At 42.0% G+C, this 21,284-nt stretch overlaps 1 protein-coding gene across 2 annotated transcripts in view; it reads left to right on the forward strand.

Annotated features, from left to right (window-relative positions):
- Positions 1-21,284, forward strand: part of PPP1R9A (protein phosphatase 1 regulatory subunit 9A) — a 257,522-nt gene that overhangs the window by 144,154 nt on the left and 92,084 nt on the right. The gene's annotated exons all lie outside the window — the stretch shown is intronic.

The raw sequence follows: 21,284 nt of genomic DNA on the forward strand, positions 1-21,284 counted from the left end.
TGATAGAGCCTATGCAGGGCAAATCTCAGGAGGTTAAATTTTCTTGATTAATTTGTCTTGTTGATGCTGCTTGGACCCCTCTAGTCCCAAGAGCAGATGTGCCATGACACATGCCTAGGTACCACCCATTATAGTCATTAGGAGACTATGAAGCTCATCCCACAAAAAGTATTCTTATGCAATGAAGCATTATTACAGTATACAGTACATGCAGTAAAAATTACATTTTCTTCTCTGGTAACGCCCCCTGCTGTTTATTCTTTTGGTCCCCCCTTCTCCAGCATTCAGTGGTGGACTGACATGCTCCGTGGCATGACTGACTTGCTCCCTCCTCTCAGTGCCAGGATAGTGATCTCATAGTGAACCAGCCCAGACACCGTTCATTCATTGATGGAAATGCATAGCTCTGTCTCCCTCTAGACACTGGAGGAGATCGTAGGGGCATTATATACCATCTGTATCTCTGGGGAGACATGTCAGGGCCTATTTTCTATGCAGGGTGGGAAGGGGTTAACAAGATCTAAATGCAATGCTTTCTAGGAGATGCGGGTGCTTGTTTGTCTCATGGGAGCTGCTGCCCACCCACCGAAAGGGAAGAAAGTACTCCTGAAAAGTTAGTAAAAAAGGTTTCAATTCAAAACCCAAAATGTCTGTCAAACCCACCAATTTTGGTAGTACCAGTCGACCATCTAATCTGTATAGGGGTGCCCCCCCAACAGTAGCATGCCCCCTCATTCAGAACATAAGCATGCTCGTTGAATCGGGCATGCATGTGTTATCACTTGGATAAGCTTTAGATCAGCAACCTCCGGCACTCCAGCTGCTGTGAAACTACAACTCCCAGCGTGCACATTTACTCGGCTGTTCTTGTAATTTCCATAGAAGTGAAAGGAGGATTCTGGGAGTTGTAGTTTCTGGAGCACCACAGGTTGCTGATCCCTGCCTTAGACTATAATTATTGGAGACCGCGCAAGTGCATCCACCTTTCCGGCTTTCTTACTTTCCTGGGATCTGCTCCTTTAAGAGTAATAAAAACCGTTATTAGGCCAGACCCTGCCTATTGCTCAAGCTGCTACCAGCCAAGAAATATACGGTAATTGTGCCTTGGCACAGGCTGCACATGCGCTGGATGCGTTTCAGGGCCGCGATGTTAGAGACTTCTTTTGGCCGAGATACAATCTAGAATTCCGTATTCTAATATAATGAATTGCAGCCAGTCATGTCTTAATGGAAAGGATGGGCACCGGCTATATTTGTCACAGGCCGTACTGGGAAATCGATTTTTTTTTAGGTGATTTTTTCCAATTAGGGAGTATTCTAGCTGAATGCCAATTGTCTTAATTAGCAGCGCAGGCGGTGAGAGCTTTATGACCCATGGGTGTAATGTGATTTAGTGGCACATTCTCGTGTCTAAGTGCTTTTCATTCTTTCTATGTGTATCGCAAATGAATGATTTAATATCTCCGCGTCCGTCCTTCAAGAGCCCGATTACGTTTCAGTATCAGACTTCTAATCTCATATTGCTTATCTAAGTCTCATAATTAATGCTGTGTATTCCTGCGCCTAGGAAGCTGGGTAGTAGTTATATTCTTGTACATAGGGGGCAGTATTATAGTAGTTATATTCTTGTACATAGGAGGCAGTATTATAGTAGTTATATTCTTGTACATAGGGGGCAGTATTATAGTAGATATATTATTGTACATAGGAGCAGTATTATAGTAGTTATATTCTTGTACATAGGAGGCAGTATTATAGTAGTTATATTCTTGTACATAGGAGCAGTATTATAGTAGTTATATTCTTGTACATAGGAGCAGTATTATAGTAGTTATATTCTTGTACATAGGAGCAGTATTATAGTAGTTATATTCTTGTACATAGATGCAGTATTATAGTAGTTATATTCCTGTACATAGGAGCCGTATTATAGTAGTTATATTCTTGTACATAGGAGCAGTATTATAGTAGTTATATTCTTGTACATAGGAGCAGTATTATAGTAGTTATATTCTTGTACATAGGAGCAGTATTATAGTAGTTATATTCCTGTACATAGGAGCAGTATTATAGTAGTTATATTCTTGTACATAGGAGCAGTATTATAGTAGTTATATTCTTGTGCATTGGAGGCAGTATTATAGTAGTTATATTCTTGTACATAGGAGCAGTATTATAGTAGTTATATTCTTGTACATAGGGGGCAGTATTATAGTAGATATATTATTGTATATAGGAGCAGTATTATAGTAGTTATATTCTTGTACATAGGGGCAGTATTATAGTAGTTATATTCTTGTACATAGGAGCAGTATTATAGTAGTTATATTCTTGTACATAGGGGGCAGTATTATAGTAGATATATTATTGTATATAGGAGCAGTATTATAGTAGTTATATTCTTGTACATAGGGGCAGTATTATAGTAGATATATTATTGTTCATAGGGGCAGTATTATAGTAGTTATATTCTTGTGCATTGGAGGCAGTATTATAGTAGTTATATTCTTGTACATAGGGGGCAGTATTATAGTAGTTATATTCTTGTACATAGGAGGCAGTATTATAGTAGTTATATTCTTGTAAATAGGGGCAGTATTATAGTAGTTATATTCTTGTACATAGGAGGCAGTATTATAGTAGTTATATTCTTGTACATAGGAGCAGTGTTATAGTAGTTATATTCTTATAGGAGAAGTATTATAGTAGTTATATTCTTGTACATAGGAGGCAGTATTATAGTAGTTATATTCTTGTACATAGGGGCAGTATTATAGTAGTTATATTCTTGTACATAGAAGGCAGTATTATAGTAGTTATATTCTTGTACATAGGAGCAGTGTTATAGTAGTTATATTCTTATAGGAGCAGTATTATAGTAGTTATATTCTTGTACATAGGAGGCAGTATTATAGTAGTTATATTCTTATAGGAGCAGTATTATAGTAGTTATATTCTTCTACATAGGAGGCAGTATTATAGTAGTTATATTCTTGTACATAGGAGCAGTATTATAGTAGTTATATTCTTGTACATAGGAGCAGTGTTATAGTAGTTATATTCTTATAGGAGCAGTATTATAGTAGTTATATTCTTGTACATAGGAGCAGTATTATAGTAGTTATATTCTTGTACATAGGAGCAGTATTATAGTAGTTATATTCTTGTACATAGGAGCAGTATTATAGTAGTTATATTCTTGTGCATTGGAGGCAGTATTATAGTAGTTATATTCTTGTACATAGGAGCAGTATTATAGTAGTTATATTCTTGTACATAGGGGGCAGTATTATAGTAGATATATTATTGTATATAGGAGCAGTATTATAGTAGTTATATTCTTGTACATAGGGGCAGTATTATAGTAGATATATTATTGTTCATAGGGGCAGTATTATAGTAGTTATATTCTTGTGCATTGGAGGCAGTATTATAGTAGTTATATTCTTGTACATAGGGGGCAGTATTATAGTAGTTATATTCTTGTACATAGGAGGCAGTATTATAGTAGTTATATTCTTGTAAATAGGGGCAGTATTATAGTAGTTATATTCTTGTACATAGGAGGCAGTATTATAGTAGTTATATTCTTGTACATAGGAGCAGTGTTATAGTAGTTATATTCTTATAGGAGAAGTATTATAGTAGTTATATTCTTGTACATAGGAGGCAGTATTATAGTAGTTATATTCTTGTACATAGGGGCAGTATTATAGTAGTTATATTCTTGTACATAGAAGGCAGTATTATAGTAGTTATATTCTTGTACATAGGAGCAGTGTTATAGTAGTTATATTCTTATAGGAGCAGTATTATAGTAGTTATATTCTTGTACATAGGAGGCAGTATTATAGTAGTTATATTCTTATAGGAGCAGTATTATAGTAGTTATATTCTTCTACATAGGAGGCAGTATTATAGTAGTTATATTCTTGTACATAGTAGCAGTATTATAGTAGTTATATTCTTGTACATAGGAGCAGTGTTATAGTAGTTATATTCTTATAGGAGCAGTATTATAGTAGTTATATTCTTGTACATAGGAGGCAGTATTATAGTAGTTATATTCTTATAGGAGCAGTATTATAGTAGTTATATTCTTCTACATAGGAGGCAGTATTATAGTAGTTATATTCTTGTACATAGGAGCAGTGTTATAGTAGTTATATTCTTGTACATAGAAGGCAGTATTATAGTAGTTATATTCTTGTACATAGGAGCAGTGTTATAGTAGTTATATTCTTATAGGAGCAGTATTATAGTAGTTATATTCTTGTACATAGGAGGCAGTATTATAGTAGTTATATTCTTATAGGAGCAGTATTATAGTAGTTATATTCTTCTACATAGGAGGCAGTATTATAGTAGTTATATTCTTGTACATAGGAGCAGTGTTATAGTAGTTATATTCTTATAGGAGCAGTATTATAGTAGGTATATTCTTGTACATAGGAGCAGTATTATAGTAGTTATATTCTTGTACATAGGAGCAGTATTATAGTAGTTATATTCTTGTACATAGGAGGCAGTATTATAGTAGTTATATTCTTGTACATAGGAGCAGTGTTATAGTAGTTATATTCTTACAGGAGCAGTGTTATAGTAGTTATATTCTTGTACATAGGAGGCAGTATTATAGTAGTTATATTCTTATAGGAGCAGTATTATAGTAGTTATATTCTTGTACATAGGAGGCAGTATTATAGTAGTTATATTCTTATAGGAGCAGTATTATAGTAGTTATATTCTTGTACATAGGAGGCAGTATTATAGTAGTTATATTCTTGTACATAGGAGCAGTGTTATAGTAGTTATATTCTTACAGGAGCAGTGTTATAGTAGTTATATTCTTGTACATAGGAGGCAATGTTTATTAGTATAAACAAACATAACAATGAACAGAAACAATGGTCATTTACCAGAAATCATACATATCCAACAGAATAAATAATAATGATAATAACTCTAACTTAACAATAGTCCATCGTTGTTAAAGGAAAAGAAAGTAAATAAATCAGTGATAAACACAATTCCATTATAAAGATAAGTCCACATCCACCATATGTACATTCCTCCATAACATCCTGTTTCTCTCCTTTTTCCTACATTCTAAGTTCTTTATCCACCTCAGCTCTGACAGGATCAGGTTCACCGCTTGCCTGTGATGGAACGGCTCGCTGTGTACGGACACTTTCGTTCTAGTATGCCAGTGATAATATTTAACAATGGTGATGATCAGGTACATGGTCCCCCGGTCAATGTCAGGTATACTGGCTGGTACCCCATAGATGATGTCTGGGTATGTAAGACACCGCAGTCTAGGGATCTTTAACCTGGAGAATACTTCCTGACATATTTTATGCCCTTCCTCGCACTCAGATACGAAATGTGCCATTGTCTCCTCCTGTTGACATCCTAAGGGACACTTACGCTCTGATACACTCAGATGTTTTAGATTCCCCTTAACATAAAGCTTCCCATGCAAGGACAGCCAGGCTACGTCAAAATTTTTGCAGGGAGCCTGACTCCATTAAGAAACCTCAGACTTTCTTTTAAGGTTACCCGTTGTACAGTCTTTTAATGCTGGCTGTATATAAAAGAAAGTCCTACATATGGTCAGGTACAGCTCTTTCCTGGTCTTACTCTCAATACACGCTTTATCAATCCTCCAGTTTCTCAAGCACCTAAGACCATATTCCAGGTACTGGGGGAGGAAGCCACAGGTCAACCGACCCCTCTTGAGACTGCCACCTCACACCCAACACTCTGCAAAAGGCAATATCCAGTCCCTGATACTGTTCACCCACAGGGAGCTGTTCTCTGGGTCCAGGTCACCAAAATTGACTTTTAGGGACAAGGAGTCAAAGAACACCCTTGGATTTAACATATCCAGCCCACCCTCTTTCCTCTGTGGGTAGGTGATCCCTCTTTTTACTGGGTTCAACCTGTTCCCCCAAAGAATCTGGAAGAACAGGCTAAAGAGCCTAGCTGAGAAAGATTCTGGCAAAGGAAAAGTGACAGAGGTCAGCCTCCAGTTCTTCCATCGCTGAACCTTTGCATTTCCGGCTTCCAACTTCTTCTCCCAATTTATCCTGGCGTTATCGTCCCTCCCAAATTTAACCCCTAAGATCTTAATATAGGTGGAGGCTTTCGCAAATTGTGGCAGATCAAAGTCTGGATCAGAATCCAGTGTCCAGAAAGCTTGACTCTTCTCAAGGTTGACCAGAGTCCCTGAGGCCTCCGAGTAGCTTCTGATGGCTGCCGACAACATCTGCACCTCACGAGGCTCAGATATCACCACCGTCACATCATCCGCATAGGCAACAACACTCAGAGGCAAGCAGTGGGGAAACGGTACCCCCGGAAAATCACACTCCTGCAGCGACCTCAGGAACGGGTCTAAGGCAAACACATACAGCAGTGGACTCAACGGGCAACCCTGTCTCATCCCTGACGCAACCCTGAACGTGTCACCCTACCAACCATTGACCAGAGGAAAGCTCTCTGCCTCTCTATACAAGGTTTTCAGCCAATCAATAAATTGTCCCGGAATACCGTACTTTGACAAAGTGGCCCATAGATACTCATGGTCTACTCTGTCGAAGGCTTTAGCCTGGTCAAGACCTACAACATATCTCCCACACCGAAGAGCTTTACATCTCTCAAACATCTCCCTTATCGAGATGACTGCTCCAGAGATGTTCCGCCCTTTTACTGTGCTGAACTGATGGCCTGCCAACAGTGCCTAGGACAAACAGACTAATCTAGAGAAAAGGATTTTTGCCAGAATTTTCCTGGTGACGTTCAAGACGGCAATCGGCCTCCAGTTCTTGATGTCGCTAGGCTCCTTACCTTTGGAAAGCAGAATTAGCGATGACACCCTCATGGACGGAGGCATCAGGTGATTTTATAGACAATTTTTGTACACGTCCACAAGGATTGGAGCCAAGTGGTCTCTGAATTTCTTATAAAATTCTGCGGTAATACCATCGGGACCTGGTGCCTTCTTCAGATGTAGTTTATCAATGGCCACTTTAACCTCCTCCACCGTTAATTCTGCTGTTAAAGGAGAAAAGTCCAAATCATTAGTATGGCCTGGAGTTGCCTCCAAGAATTGTGTCATCTTCTCTTTATCCAAAACCTTCTTCTGAAATAAGTCAGTATAGTAAGATCTCACCACCCCCAGGATACCCTCCTGAGCAAAACACCCTGGGAGTCAGTGAGACCTGTGACCACTTTGTTTACCACACGCTCCCGACAGCTCTCAAAAGGATCAGGTGACCCTAAGGAACCATAATCTCATTCCAGAACCAGGGAGGTGTACCTGCTGTACTGATACTGCCTTATCTCAGATTTCAGTCGGTTTATCTTTTGTTGGTCCCCCCCCCCCCATCTGCCGAGTCAATACATTGACTCCAATTCTTTCTGCAGCTTGAGATACTGGCTGTACTTACTCTTCCCTTTCTTAAATGACAGTCTCCTCAAGAGGGATCTGATCTCCACCTTGACGTCCTCCCACCAGTCAGCCATGCTATCATAAAAGTCCACTCTCTCTAGTTGTTGCTGAAAAAGAAAGTGGACACAATCCTGGACATAAGGATTCTTAAGGACATAAGGATTCATAAGTACATAAGGATCCTCCAGGAGACTGGAGTTAAGTCTCCATAGCCCTCTACCAACATCTGGACGCTTCATGGATCCCAAACAGAAAGACAAGGCCAAGTGATCAGAGAAAGGGACGATTTTCTCACACATCCCACTAACCACTTCTGTAGGGTTTACAAAAGCCATATCAATGCGACTACTTCTGTCAGCACAGGAGTATGTAAATTTTGGCTTCCTACCACCATGTGTGAACACATCACTGAGGCCTGCCTGCTGGATCATGCTATTTAGGACCTTGGAGTCCCTGGTTACTGCTCGGCCAGAGGATCTGTCACCCGATGTGCTAGTGACATTGAAATCTCCAGCCAACACCACTGGGACAGAGGTAAAAAGATACTGCTTAACCTCATAAAATAACTGGACCCTTTCCGCCACTGACTGTGGGCCATAGATATTAATTAGCCGGAGTTGTCTACCATGGATTGTGACCTCCAGGACCAGACACCGACCCATAATAACTTCTGTCTATGTACAGTCACATCATTGGTGGAGAACAATATAGCAACCCCGGCATAAGGCTCCACAGCCAGCGACAAGAAAGAAGGACCAGACCTCCATTCCCCCTCAGCCTCACGTAGAAGTCCTGATGTGGTCAGACGTGTCTCCTGTAAGACGACGACATCTGCATCAAGAGATCTCAGGTGGTCATACACTATGTGCCTTGTCTTTCTTACTTTAATACTGTTCACATTGATGGAAAGCACTTTTACGGTTCAATCATTATTTTATTAAATCGTATAATTGAATAATGTATAAATACATCCAATGAGTATACAAAACAGTAAAGTACAAGGTCAAGAACTGAACATACCAATAAGTCTGAGGTAGTATTACATTCAATAATTAGTCTTACGGAACAAAATTTCAAGTATTAGTGCCGTTGGGGCTTCCATAGATGAATCTAAGAGCATACACGGCATTTATTCTCTAACTTCCAGACTAATAACCACATAAGACCGGGAAGACATCACAAGACATGACAGACCAAAACCAAGACATATACACAAGGAAGGGGGAGGGGGAGGGGTGTATAGGATAGGATAGGAGATTCTACTTAGTGTAGTATTTAGGAGCTATTACCGGGTACAATACCTGTTGTCAACCAATCATGGAAAGATGTGGAGGTACGAAATTGATTCCATGGGTCCCAAGTCCCCCAAAAGGCTGTAGCAGATCCTGAATCCCTAGCGCTTAATTCTTCCATATGAACTAGTGAGTCCAGGGCGTTAGACCAGGTCACTCTCAAAAGACTCTCTGTAGACCTCCATTGACGGGGAATTATCTGTCTCATAGCTAGGATAAATAATCGGAGGGCTCCCTTCTTAATCTGTGAGATCCGCCCTGAGAACATGGATAGAAGAGCTAACGCAGGTGAGGGTGTAATAGTAGCTTTGTATAAGAAATTATATAAGTCAAAGATCTCCTGCCACAGTGGGGCTACACCCGGGCAGTCCCACCAGATATGAGTCATGGATCCCCTTGCATTAAGACATCTCCAACATGCATCAGATACCTGAGGATAAAATTGGTGTAATCGCACTGGGGTCCTATACCATCTGCTAAGGATTTTATAGTTGAGTTCCTGTAAATTACAAGACACCGTTAATTTGTGAGTGAAGAGGAGAGATCTGGACCATTGGTCTACAGAGAAGGTGGCTCCCAGTTCCGATTCCCAATCAGACATGAATTTGAGTTTAGTTCCCTGGATGTCTGTGGAAGAGTCCTCTTTCTCCCCCGAGTTCAACATGGCATATAAATGAGATATAGCATGATCAGGAGCTGACCTCGCTGTGCACATCTTTTCAAATTCAGTTAAGGGGGGACATGACCGCGATCCAGGTATCAGGGATTTAATGAAGCTTCGCAACTGAAAGTAGAGGAGCCAACGCCCAGGGCCTGCAGGAATAATGTGGGAAAGATCCTCCAAAGGGAGTAAACCATTCTGTTTATATATGTCTATTAATTTGATTGGTTGTCTATTATGGTCTCCTAAAGCTGGGAGTTGACTCAAGCCTGTGGGGAGATCTGTATGACCCGTGAGTGTCGTGAGAGGACCAGGAGAATGTATAAGGCCAAGTTTACCCGCAAATTTAGCCCAGGACCTAGCCAAGGAATATAGAAGCATCGGGGATTGCGAATTAGATAATGAATTCAAGGAGGTAGGGGACAGCCAAAAGATTCCAGTGGCTAAATGTGGAGCCATTTCATGCTCAATTTCTACCCATAGTTTAGTAGAGCGGTTGTGACATAGATCAAGCACACAATTCATGATTGTCGCTTTATAGTATGAGCTAAAATTTGGTAGTCCCGTACCCCCCAGAGCTTTAGAACGAGATATTAAGCTATAACTTAGTCTAGCTCTGGGTGTTTTCCATACAAAAACCGATACCATTCTCCTGATCTTAGCAAAATAGGTTAAAGGGATTTTACATGGGATCGTCTGAAACAAGTATAGAAGACGCGGTAAAATGTCCATTTTCACCACATTAATCCTCCCAAACCAAGAAATCTGGAGTGAAGTCCATTTATGGAAACTGGATTCAATAGCTCTAAGCAAAGGTAGATAGTTAAGTTTAAAAACATGTGTCAAGTTGGCTGGGATATGTACTCCTAAATATTTAATATGTTGGGAGGTCCACTTAAAGGAGAAAGAGTCCCTTAAGGAATCTGCTTCCCGTTGGGGCATGTTTATGTTCAAAATCTCTGATTTCTGCACATTGACTTTGAAGTTACTAAGGCGCCCAAAAAGATCAAATTCGCGAAGAATCGAGGGCAGGCTAATCCTGGGAGAGGTTAAGTAAATAAGCAGGTCATCTGCGAACAGGGACAGTTTGTGCTCTTTATTGCCCAGCCTGAGACCCGAGATGGAAGGGTTTGCCCGAAGAGCATTAGCCAGGGATTCCATCACAAGGGTGTATAAAAAGGGGGACAAGGGGCACCCTTGACGTGTTCCATTCCGGATCTCAAAAGGGGCAGAAAGAAGTCCATTAACACGAACACAGGCTGAAGGGGAGGAATAAAGAGCTAATATCCTATAGATCATTTTGTCTCCTAGGCCAACGTGGCGTAGGGTCTCCTCTAAGAACCGCCAGCTCACCCTATCAAACGCCTTCTCAGCGTCTACAGCGAGAAGGCATAGTGGAATTTTGGTTTGTTGTGCTCTCGCTATTAACCCTAGCGTTTTAAGTGTATTATCTCGGGCTTCTCGTCTAGGTACAAATCCTACTTGCTCTTTGTGTATACAACCTGGAATGTGGGGATGGAGCCTCAGAGCCAAAAGCTTGGCATACATTTTGAGATCCACATTGAGCAAGGAGATAGGCCTGTAATTAGAGCATGACGCTGGGTCCCTGCCTGGTTTGGGGATGACTGTGATATGTGCCTGGAGTGCCTGTCGTGTAAATGGACAATCTGGTGCGATGGAATTAAAGGTTTCAACCAATAGGGGTGTAAGGTCTTCTCGGAGAATATTATAGAACCGTGAGGTCAATCCATCAGGGCCTGGGGATTTCCCATTCTTCAGGTTCTTGATCACTGACTCTAGCTCAGGGAGGGTGAAATCATCTTCCAACGTGGCTGTATCCTCGTCAGATATAGGTGTAGGGCCAAATTGGGTTATGTATTCACGAGTTTCATCACTAAGGGGTTCTCGTGAGAGAGCGGATGCTGGTAAATTATATAAGGATGCATAATAGGATTGAAATTCCGCTGTGATATCTACTGGGTTGTGTACAGAGCTTCCAGTACCTGTATTAATTGATGGCACGTGAGTCAGAGCAGTTCGGGGATGTAAGGCCCTAGCTAGCCAGCTTCCACATTTATTACCATACTCAAAGAACCCGTGTCTAATTTTATCTCTAAAACATAATGATTTTTGGTCTAGGATCTGCAATATTTGGTGTTGAACTAGAGAAATGTCTGATTTTAAGTTGTCAGTAGGGGAATTTTTGTTTAGGTTTTCTTTTATGGCAAGGTCAGATAGAAGAGATTTCAATTTGTGGGACCGTTCCTTCTTCAGTCTGGAGCCATGTGAAATAAACACCCCTCTAAGCACGCATTTGAGGGCCTCCCATTTAATAGGGGGGGCGGTCAAATCCGTTAGATGATCATTAGTAAAGTTGGTAATAGCTTTCCTGATGTCTGCTAGGCAGGCTACATCTGATAACAGGTTATCATTCAGTCTCCATGAGAAGGGCCGGGTGTAAGAAGGTTGGGAGGAAATAATGCCACATACCGGTGCATGATCAGACCACAGGCGAGTGTCAATAGAGCATTTAGGCCCAGAGTCCAGCAGTTGTTGAGATATAAAGATGTGATCGAGTCTACCATAGCTATTATGGATTGGAGAGTGGAAGCTATAATCCCTGACACCTGGATGCAAAATGCGCCATAGATCCACCAGGCGAAGTGCCATGAGCTCGGATTTAAAACTGCGCAGAGAACTCGGGGAGATCGAGGACTTACCAGATGAGGAATCCAGCAGTGGGTCCATCACCAGGTTGAAATCGCCTCCAAGTATGATTGGGGAACCATCTGCAAATTTGGATAGTTTTTTCAGGATCTTGGATCCAAAAGTTGTTTGTCCCTGGTTAGGAAAATAGACATTAGCTATAGTTATGACAGAATGATCCACAGAGAGCTTAATGAAAACAAACCTGCCCTTTAGGTCTATCTCAGAGGATAAAACTGTATAGCTAAATGATTTGTGGAGTCCTATAGAGACTCCCCCTGATCTGCTAGTGGGATTAGGACCATGAAACCAATTCTGATAATAACGGTTGGCATATTTGGGAACGGCGCCTGCTTTAAAGTGAGTCTCCTGTATCATAGCAATCATAACTCTCTTCTTATGGAGGTTGTATAGAATCTGACTCCGTTTCTCGGGTTTATTGAAACCCCTGACATTAAAAGTGCAAAACGATATGGGTGCCATTTTGAGGAATATTAGTGAGAGGGAAGCATAATCTCCCATATTCTGCCAGTACTATCTGAAATGTAGTAGGAGTATGGGGAAGGACACATGAGGGAAGGAAGACAACAAGGGGAACAATTAAACACAGAGCAGTGCACATATAAAGCATATAAATCTTATTTGGAAGAACCAACATCGTCGGTTCCAAGGGTGCTAGGTGACAACTGAGGTCCTTCGCAGCGGTGTGTGCTGCGGTCCCTAAGTGGGGTGGGGAGAAAGCAAGGACCAACCGTCTCCTTACTGGACTCCAACTTATAATAACGCAGAAATAACATTTGCTGAATATATAACAGGACAGGTGTGTGTATAGGTCTAGGAGACCTATACATAAGAAAATGATATGCACATAATTTCTATAACAGTATAGAACAATAAAGGCAACAGGAGGGTGTAGATCCCCTCAGGTGGGTGAGCGAGAATGTCCCAACAGTCAGTCGTTAGGGTTAGGCTCACGTCTAGAGGTCCTCTTCTGCTTAGGTGAGGTCGTCTGCCATCTTTCCCTCTGTGGGATGGGAATGGGTTGCTTCGGACTAGGCCAATCCGGCAACTCCAGCAGCGGGATATCAAACGCTGCACAGAGGTTGGCGAGGTCGTCAAGGGATCTGAATACAGCTGACCTCCCTTCTTTAGTAGCGGACAATTGAAATGGATATCCCCATCTGTAAGGAATGTCCTTGGCTTTGAGTGCTGTCAGTAACGGTTTCAGTGCTTTGCGTAGCTGCAAGGTACGCCTGGCTAGATCCTGTAGAATGATGACTTCTTTGTCAGCATGCATGATTTTGCTTGCAGATCTGGCAGCTTTCAAGATGGCCTCTTTATCTTTAAAGAAATGTATACGGCATATGACATCTCTGGGGCGATTAGGATCGCTTAGTTTAGGACCAAGGGCTCTGTGGATACGATCTATTTCAAGAGATTGTCCTGGTTCTCTGGACATCAATGTATTGAAGAAGGAAGTGGCCCATTTCTCAAGATCTTGTGGTAAAATATCTTCAGGAAGGCCCCTAATGCGTAGGTTATTCCTCCTATTTCTATTTTCAATATCGTCTAGATGTGTGATGATATCTTGGATCTGAGCAGAGTGTGTCTGGATGACTTGTTGGTGTGACTCCAGGACCCCCAGTACTTGTTCCTGCATGGATTCTGCCTCCTCCACCCTCTGACCCACCTGCTTTAAGTCATGCTGCAAGGCCTCCATATCTCTTTTATGAGAAGTTTCCAGCCTGGAAAATAAGGCATCTATTTCATGCCTGGTGGGGAGGGATTTGAGGTGAACCTTCCAGTCCCAGTCCTCATCCTCTCTCTGTGGGGTTATGGATGCCCCTGACTCCAAGATCGAGGTCTGGGAGCAGCGGCCTCTAGAAGAATGTCCCTGAGGTGCTGCTGAGAACGACCCTGTGTATGGCGGGGATGAAGCCGCCGACGAGCCGGAGCTTGCTGCCGCAGCATAGGATGCCGGCGAACCGGTAGGTGTACCCCTCAGCTGCTGTGGTGACTCTGGGGCTTGTGGGCCTGAATCTTCATGGTGCGTGGGGGACGCCGCTCTGACCTGTCTCGCCGCCATCTTGGGAGAGTTGTCTTCCCCTCGGTCAGCGTCTGTCTGGCTGGAGGGGACGAAGAAGCGGGAAATCGCTCCCGTTTTGCGGCGTGTCGGAGCGGGCGTCGATGAGGGTCTTCTCCTGCGACCTGTCATGTGGTCAGCGAAGCGGATGGTGTCCTGTCAGGCTTTAAAGTTGGAGTCGGTCGGGAGCCGAGGTAAAGCACGTCTTACCCGGCCATTGGTTAGCTCCGCCCCCTGGAAAGCACTTTTAAAGAGAACCCGGCCATCATTACACAACACAAAAGGAAGAGCAGCGAGGTAATACCCATCATCATAGGTCGGAGTCGCCCTGCTTACCACCTATCTCCATGTCTGATTCTACCTGGGACTTTACAGCATAGGGTTTTCTTTTGGTCGGGGGATCCTCAGTGTCCCCTTCACATTAATCATCTTTTTTCTTCAGTTCGCTCTCATAATCTCCCTCAGACTCTGACTGGACCTCGTACCTGTTGGATATGACCATGACCTCTGACCCCTTATGGACTTTCTTCTTGACACTCTCGGCCATCCTGTACTCACCCTCAGGCTTACGGGAGGACTTATCTTTTTTCCTCCTCTTGTTGCTCTTACTTTCCTCAAATACTGCTGGTGATGAAGAAGAAGAGGCTACATCTGACTGTTGCTGGCCCTAAGGGACAACCTCCATACTCCCGTGTGCAGTATCTGGGACCTCATGTTCTGGAGCTGCAGTACCTGATCCCTGCTGGACTTCTTGTCTGGTCAGAATGGACCCTGACATTAAGGCCTCCTCCTCTACAGCATCTGCCTCTAACAATTCCTCATCAGGAAGCTCCTTACAGATAATATTGTGCCATGATTCCGGACAGTCCCTGTGAGGGTGACCCATCGTGCCACATAGATTACATCTGATGTTCTGACAATTTGCACTTATGTTGCCGATCCTCTCCGCACAGGTTGCACTTGACCACAGTGCACACACTTGCGACATGACCGGCTCTGCCACACTTAGGCCTCTTTCACACTTGCGTTGTCCGGATCCGGCATGTACTCCACTTGCCGGAATTACACTCCGGATCCGGAAAAACGCAAGTGTACTGAAAGCATTTGAAGACGGAACCGTCTTCAAAATGCTTTCAGTGTTACTATGGCACCCAGGACGCTATTAAGGTCCTGGTTGCCATAGTAGGAGCGGGGAGCGGGGGAGCGGTATACTTACAGTCCGTGCGGCTCCCGGGGCGCTCCAGAATGACGTCAGAGCGCCCCATGCGCATGGATGACGTGTCCAATGCGATCACATGATCCATGCGCTTGGGGCGCCCTGACGTCACTCTGGAGCGCCCGGGGAGCCGCACGGACGGTAAGTATGCTGCTCTCCCGCTCCCCTTTACCATGGCTGCCAGGACTTTAGCGTCCCGGCAGCCATGGTAACCATTCAGAAAAAGCTAAATGTCGGCTCCGGCAATGCGCCGAAACGACGTTTAGCTTAAGGCCGGATCCGGATCAATGCCTTTCAATGGGCATTAATTCCGGATCCGGCATTGCGGCAAGTGTTCCGGATTTTTGGCCGGAGCAAAAAGCGCAGCATGCTGCGGTATTTTCTCCGGCCAAAAAACGTTCCGTTCCGGAACTGAAGACATCCTGATGCATCCTGAACGGATTTCACTCCATTCAGAATGCATTAGGATAATCAGGATTCTTCCGGCATAGAGCCGCGACGACGGAACTCTATGCCGGAAGACAAGAACGCAGGTGTGAAAGAGCCCTCAAAACACTTCCTGGGTTGACCTGGGTAGAAGCAGACGCCTTTCTCTCTCCCAATGAAGAAGGAGTTTGGTAGATGCCACGTGACATTATTATGCTGGCGCAGCTTCACCAAAGCCTTCCACCCTCCAGTCCAGATACCATCATCATCTCTGTTCTTGGTGAGATCAGACACCATGTCACAGTGTCTCCTGAGCCACACCACATTGTCCTGGGGAGGGATGGCTTCATTCCAGAAGATGATATTAACCGTGACGGTATCTGGCTTGGATATTTGAATAAAAATAAATTTACTCCAATCATCAGTGTCTCTGAACCTGGGGAAATTAGCCCAGAATCTATCCAGATTAGACATGAGCTTGAAGCTGACGTCATAGCCCTGTCTATCTGGTAGATTAATGACTGCCAAGATGTCCGCTGGCACAAACCCCATCTGGCGACACAGGAGTTCCCGAACCACAAGCCTCCAATCTGGGAGGTCTTCTTTGGCACCTCGATGTTTAAATCTTACTACATTCCTCCTTTTAAAGGCCTGACCTGTATAGTGAGCGCCGGAGGAAAAAGATGGAGCACCACGGCTCCAGGCATTACCGGGGGAGACCTGGCAGGGTTCAGGGCCCTGACTTATTGAGGGAATGGGGGGGGGGGGGGGTGTCTGCACTAGGGGGGGCCACTCACACCTTCTGTGCTTGAGGGTAAAGGTGGAAAATCACCCTCATTACTCTGCGGAGATTCCTCCAGCCTGTCCACCTCTATGCCATCCTCAGATATCTCCCATACAGACTGTACATTCCCCCCAGACACTGACCCCTCATGGACATGTCCACCATCACCCCCAGTCTTTGCCCCAGCAGTAGAGATCTGCTCTGCCACCCCATCACCTGGATGTATGGATAGATGTCCATTGTCCTGCTGCACTGTGCCTCCTGGGACTTGTAGTGCTGGTGTCTGAGGTCCATGTGTCTCCTCAGGGATAGCTGCAGATTCTTGTGGCCGCTGTTGCACACTGTCCTGTTTATAGATCTCTCCTTTTTTTAAAGAAAACTTTGCAGCTTGTAGCACAGGTCTTGTCGCCCGCTGGGCCTCCTCAGGGATAACACTGGAATCCAGTTCTGCATCAGAAAATCCAGATTCAAGGTTCAGGCCTTGGCTGGCAAAACGCTCCTGGTTCCTATAGGACTCGGCAAGTGGTCCCATTCTGTCCAGGACAGTGTCCATCTGCTTCACCAGGTCACCAAGTTCCAAGCTGAGTGAGTGTAGCTTACGGTCGTACACGGCTGCACAGTTTGGGTTTGCAGTCTTCAGCTTGTACACACAGTCAATCTCCATTTGCAGCATTTGTTTGTGTCCCTTCAGCTCCTCCATTTTCCTCACCAGGGCAGGGATCTCCTCTGCTAGCTGCAGCTCAGGTGCACGGGTCTCTCTCGTTTGGTGTCCAGTCTTGGGCAGCTTCTCAGGCTGTTTGAACTCAGCAGACCTGGAGCCTCCATGAGATTTCTCTGCAGATCTCTCTTGTGCCACATCTATAGATCTTTCAGCATTTTTGCTGCTGCCACTTCCAGACTGAGACCTGGTGCGGCCTAAGCGTGCCATGGTCACCACCTCATCCTGCTGCAGGTTCTGCTGTAATGTCAGCCTCTCCAGAGATGTCCTCTGCTGCCTGTGTGAGGGGTGAGCTGCACACCTGGTGCATGTGCTGCGCCCTGTCTCACCTCCTGTGCACCCTGCAGGTTTGGATTGCCAATTTTCACAGAAGATACCTTTTGGGAGTCACTATACAGTACTGCACGCTGCATGTCTGGGCTGGAGTGGAGGTCTGCTTCACCTCACATCTCTTAGCTGTACTCACTGCTGCTGAAGCCTTCTTTTCTGCTGGAATCCCAACTGTTACGCCATCTTTCTTACTTGCACTTAATGCACTGGTGTTTCCTCCATTCTGGTCATTCCTTGTCAAAGGATTCACTTTTGGACTTGTATCCATACTGGAAAGAGGCCTGGAAGCCTGGGCCTTGCTTGGGGAAGTTCCCCGTCCAGGGAGGCCCTTCCCTGGGCTAGCTCCAGACATCAAGAGAACCACCAACACACGTCCTCACAGCTAGGAGGCAGTATTATAGTACTTATATTTCTGTACATAGGAGCAGTATTATAGTAGTTATATTATTGTACATAGGAGCAGTATTATAGTAGTTACATTCTTGTACATAGGGGGCAGTATTATAGTAGTTATATTCTTGTACATAGGAGGCAGTATTATAGTAGTTATATTCTTGTACATAGGAGGCAGTATTATAGTACTTATATTTCTGTACATAGGAGCAGTATTATAGTAGTTATATTCTTGTACATAGGAGACAGTATTATAGTAGTTATATTCTTGTACATAGGAGGCAGTATTATAGTAGTTATATTCTTGTACATAGGAGCAGTATTATAGTAGTTATATTCTTGTACACGGGAGCAGTATTATAGTAGTTATATTCTTGTACACGGGAGCAGTATTATAGTAGTTATATTCTTGTACACGGGAGCAGTATTATAGTAGTTATATTCCTGTACATAGGAGCAGTATTATAGTAGTTATACTCTTGTACATAGGAGCAGTATTATTGTAGTTATATTCCTGTACATAGGAGCAGTATTATAGTAGTTATATTCCTGTACATAGGAGCAGTATTATAGTAGTTATATTCTTGTACATAGGAGACAGTATTATAGTAGATATATTCTTGTACGTAGGAGACAGTCTAGTAATAGTTATATTCTTGTACATAGGAGCAGTATTATAGTAGTTATAGTCTTGTACACAGGAGAAGTATTATAGTAGTTGTATTCTTGTACATAGGAGCAGTATTATGGTAGTTATATTCTTGTACATAGGAGACAGTATTATAGTAGTTATATTCTTGTACATAGGAGCAGTATTATAGTAGTTATATTCTTGTACATAGGAGGCAGTATTATAGTAGTTATATTCTTGTACATAGGAGGCAGTATTATAGTAATTATATTCTTGTACATAGGAGCAGTATTATAGTAGTTATATTCTTGTATATAGGAGCAGTATTATAGTAGTTATATTCTTGTACATAGGAGCAGTATTATAGTAGTTATATTCTTGTACATAGGAGCAGTATTATAGTAGTTATATTCTTGTACATAGGAGCAGTTTTATAGTAGTTATATTCTTGTACATAGTAGCAGTATTATAGTAGTTATATTCTTGTACATAGGAGCAGTATTATAGTAGTTATATTCTTGTACATAGGAGCAGTATTATAGTAGTTATATTCTTGTACATAGGAGCAGTATTATAGTAGTTATATTCTTGTACATAGGAGCAGTATTATAGTAGTTATATTCTTGCACATAGAAGACATTAATATAGTAGTTATATTCTTGTAAATAGGAGCAGTATTATAGTAGTTATATTCTTGTACATAGGAGCAGTATTATAGTAGTTATATTCTCGTACATAGGAGCAGTATTATAGTAGTTATATTCTTGTACATAGGAGGCAGTATTATAGTAGTTATATTCTTGTACATAGGAGTCAGTATTATAGTAGTTATATTCTTGTACATAGGAGCAGTATTATAGTAGTTATATTCTTGTACGTAGGAGACAGTCTAGTAGTAGTTATATTCTTGTCAATTATCTTTTTATTGAAAAAGGTCAAGCTCAAGATACAACGTTGACATTCCATACACATAGGCATAAAGGTAAACATCGTATAACAACACAGCCGAGGATAGGCACATCCTCATTATTAGACCTGGATTACAAGTGTGGATAATACCATAGATACCCCTATCAGACATATATAGAGAGTAATTAAGGCACTTAACAGGTAACCAGGTAGCACACATTTTGCCGTGTTGTACCACTATCACATGGTCACAAATCTTATAAAGTGCAAGTACTATGTGCATATGGTCTACAAAGGATTGTTGAGGCAACCGGCCCCATGAACATAAATATACAAAAATAAACCATGAACAATAAATCTCTAGTTATTGCATGTAAATAAGACATTTTGTGTTATTTAGTCAGGTATACATTACAATGAGGTATAACCGGGTCCATAGACCTTTATTGAGCTGCTAATAGTGTTGACGCCCTAAATTGCAACCATGGTCTCCATATCTTAACATGTTTCTCATGGGTTCTGGACTCCCAGCTGGCTAATTCTTCTATGTATCCAATGATAAATGGTAGGTGGTTCGGTTAGTAGTAGTTATATTCTTGTACATAGGAGCAGTATTATAGTAGTTATATTCTTGTACATAAGAGCAGTATTATAGTAGTTATATTCTTGTACATAGGAGCAGTATTATAGTAGTTATATTCCTGTACATAGGAGGCAGTATTATAGTAGTTATATTCTTGTACATAGGGGCAGTATTATAGTAGTTATATTCTTATACATAGGAGCAGTATTATAGTAGTTATATTCTTGTACATAGGAGCAGTATTATAGTAGTTATATTCTTGTACATAGGAGGCAGTATTATAGTAGTTATATTCTTGTACATGGGAGACAGTATTATAGTAGTTATATTCTTGTACATAGGAGCAGTATTATAGTAGTTATATTCTTGTACATAGGAGGCAGTATTATAGTAGTTATATTCTTGTACATAGGAGCAGTATTATAGTAGTTATATTCTTGTACATAGGAGCAGTATTATAGTAGTTATATTCTTGTACATAGGAGGCAGTATTATAGTAGTTATATTCTTGTACATAGGAGCAGTATTATAGTAGTTATATTCCTGTACATAGGAGCAGTATTATAGTAGTTATATTCTTGTACATAGGAGCAGTATTACAGTAGTTATATTCTTGTACATAGGAGCAGTATTATAGTAGTTATATTCTTGTACATAGGAGCAGTATTATAGTAGTTATATTCTTGTACATAGGAGGCAGTATTATAGTAGTTATATTCCTGTACATAGGAGCAGTATTATAGTAGTTATATTCTTGTACATAGGAGGCAGTATTATAGTAGTTATATTCTTGTACATAGGAGCAGTATTATAGTAGTTATATTCTTGTACATAGGAGCAGTATTATAGTAGTAATATTCTTGTACATAGGAGGCAGTATTATAGTAGTTATATTCCTGTACATAGGAGCAGTATTATAGTAGTTATATTCTTGTACATAGGAGGCAGTATTATAGTAGTTATATTCTTGTACATAGGAGCAGTATTATAGTAGTTATATTCTTGTACATAGGAGCAGTATTATAGTAGTTATATTCCTGTACATAGGAGCAGTATTATAGTAGTTATATTCTTGTACATAGGAGGCAGTATTATA

The sequence above is a fragment of the Bufo bufo genome, chromosome 5 (assembly GCF_905171765.1).
Source record: "Bufo bufo chromosome 5, aBufBuf1.1, whole genome shotgun sequence".
NCBI classification, from domain to species: domain Eukaryota; kingdom Metazoa; phylum Chordata; class Amphibia; order Anura; family Bufonidae; genus Bufo; species Bufo bufo.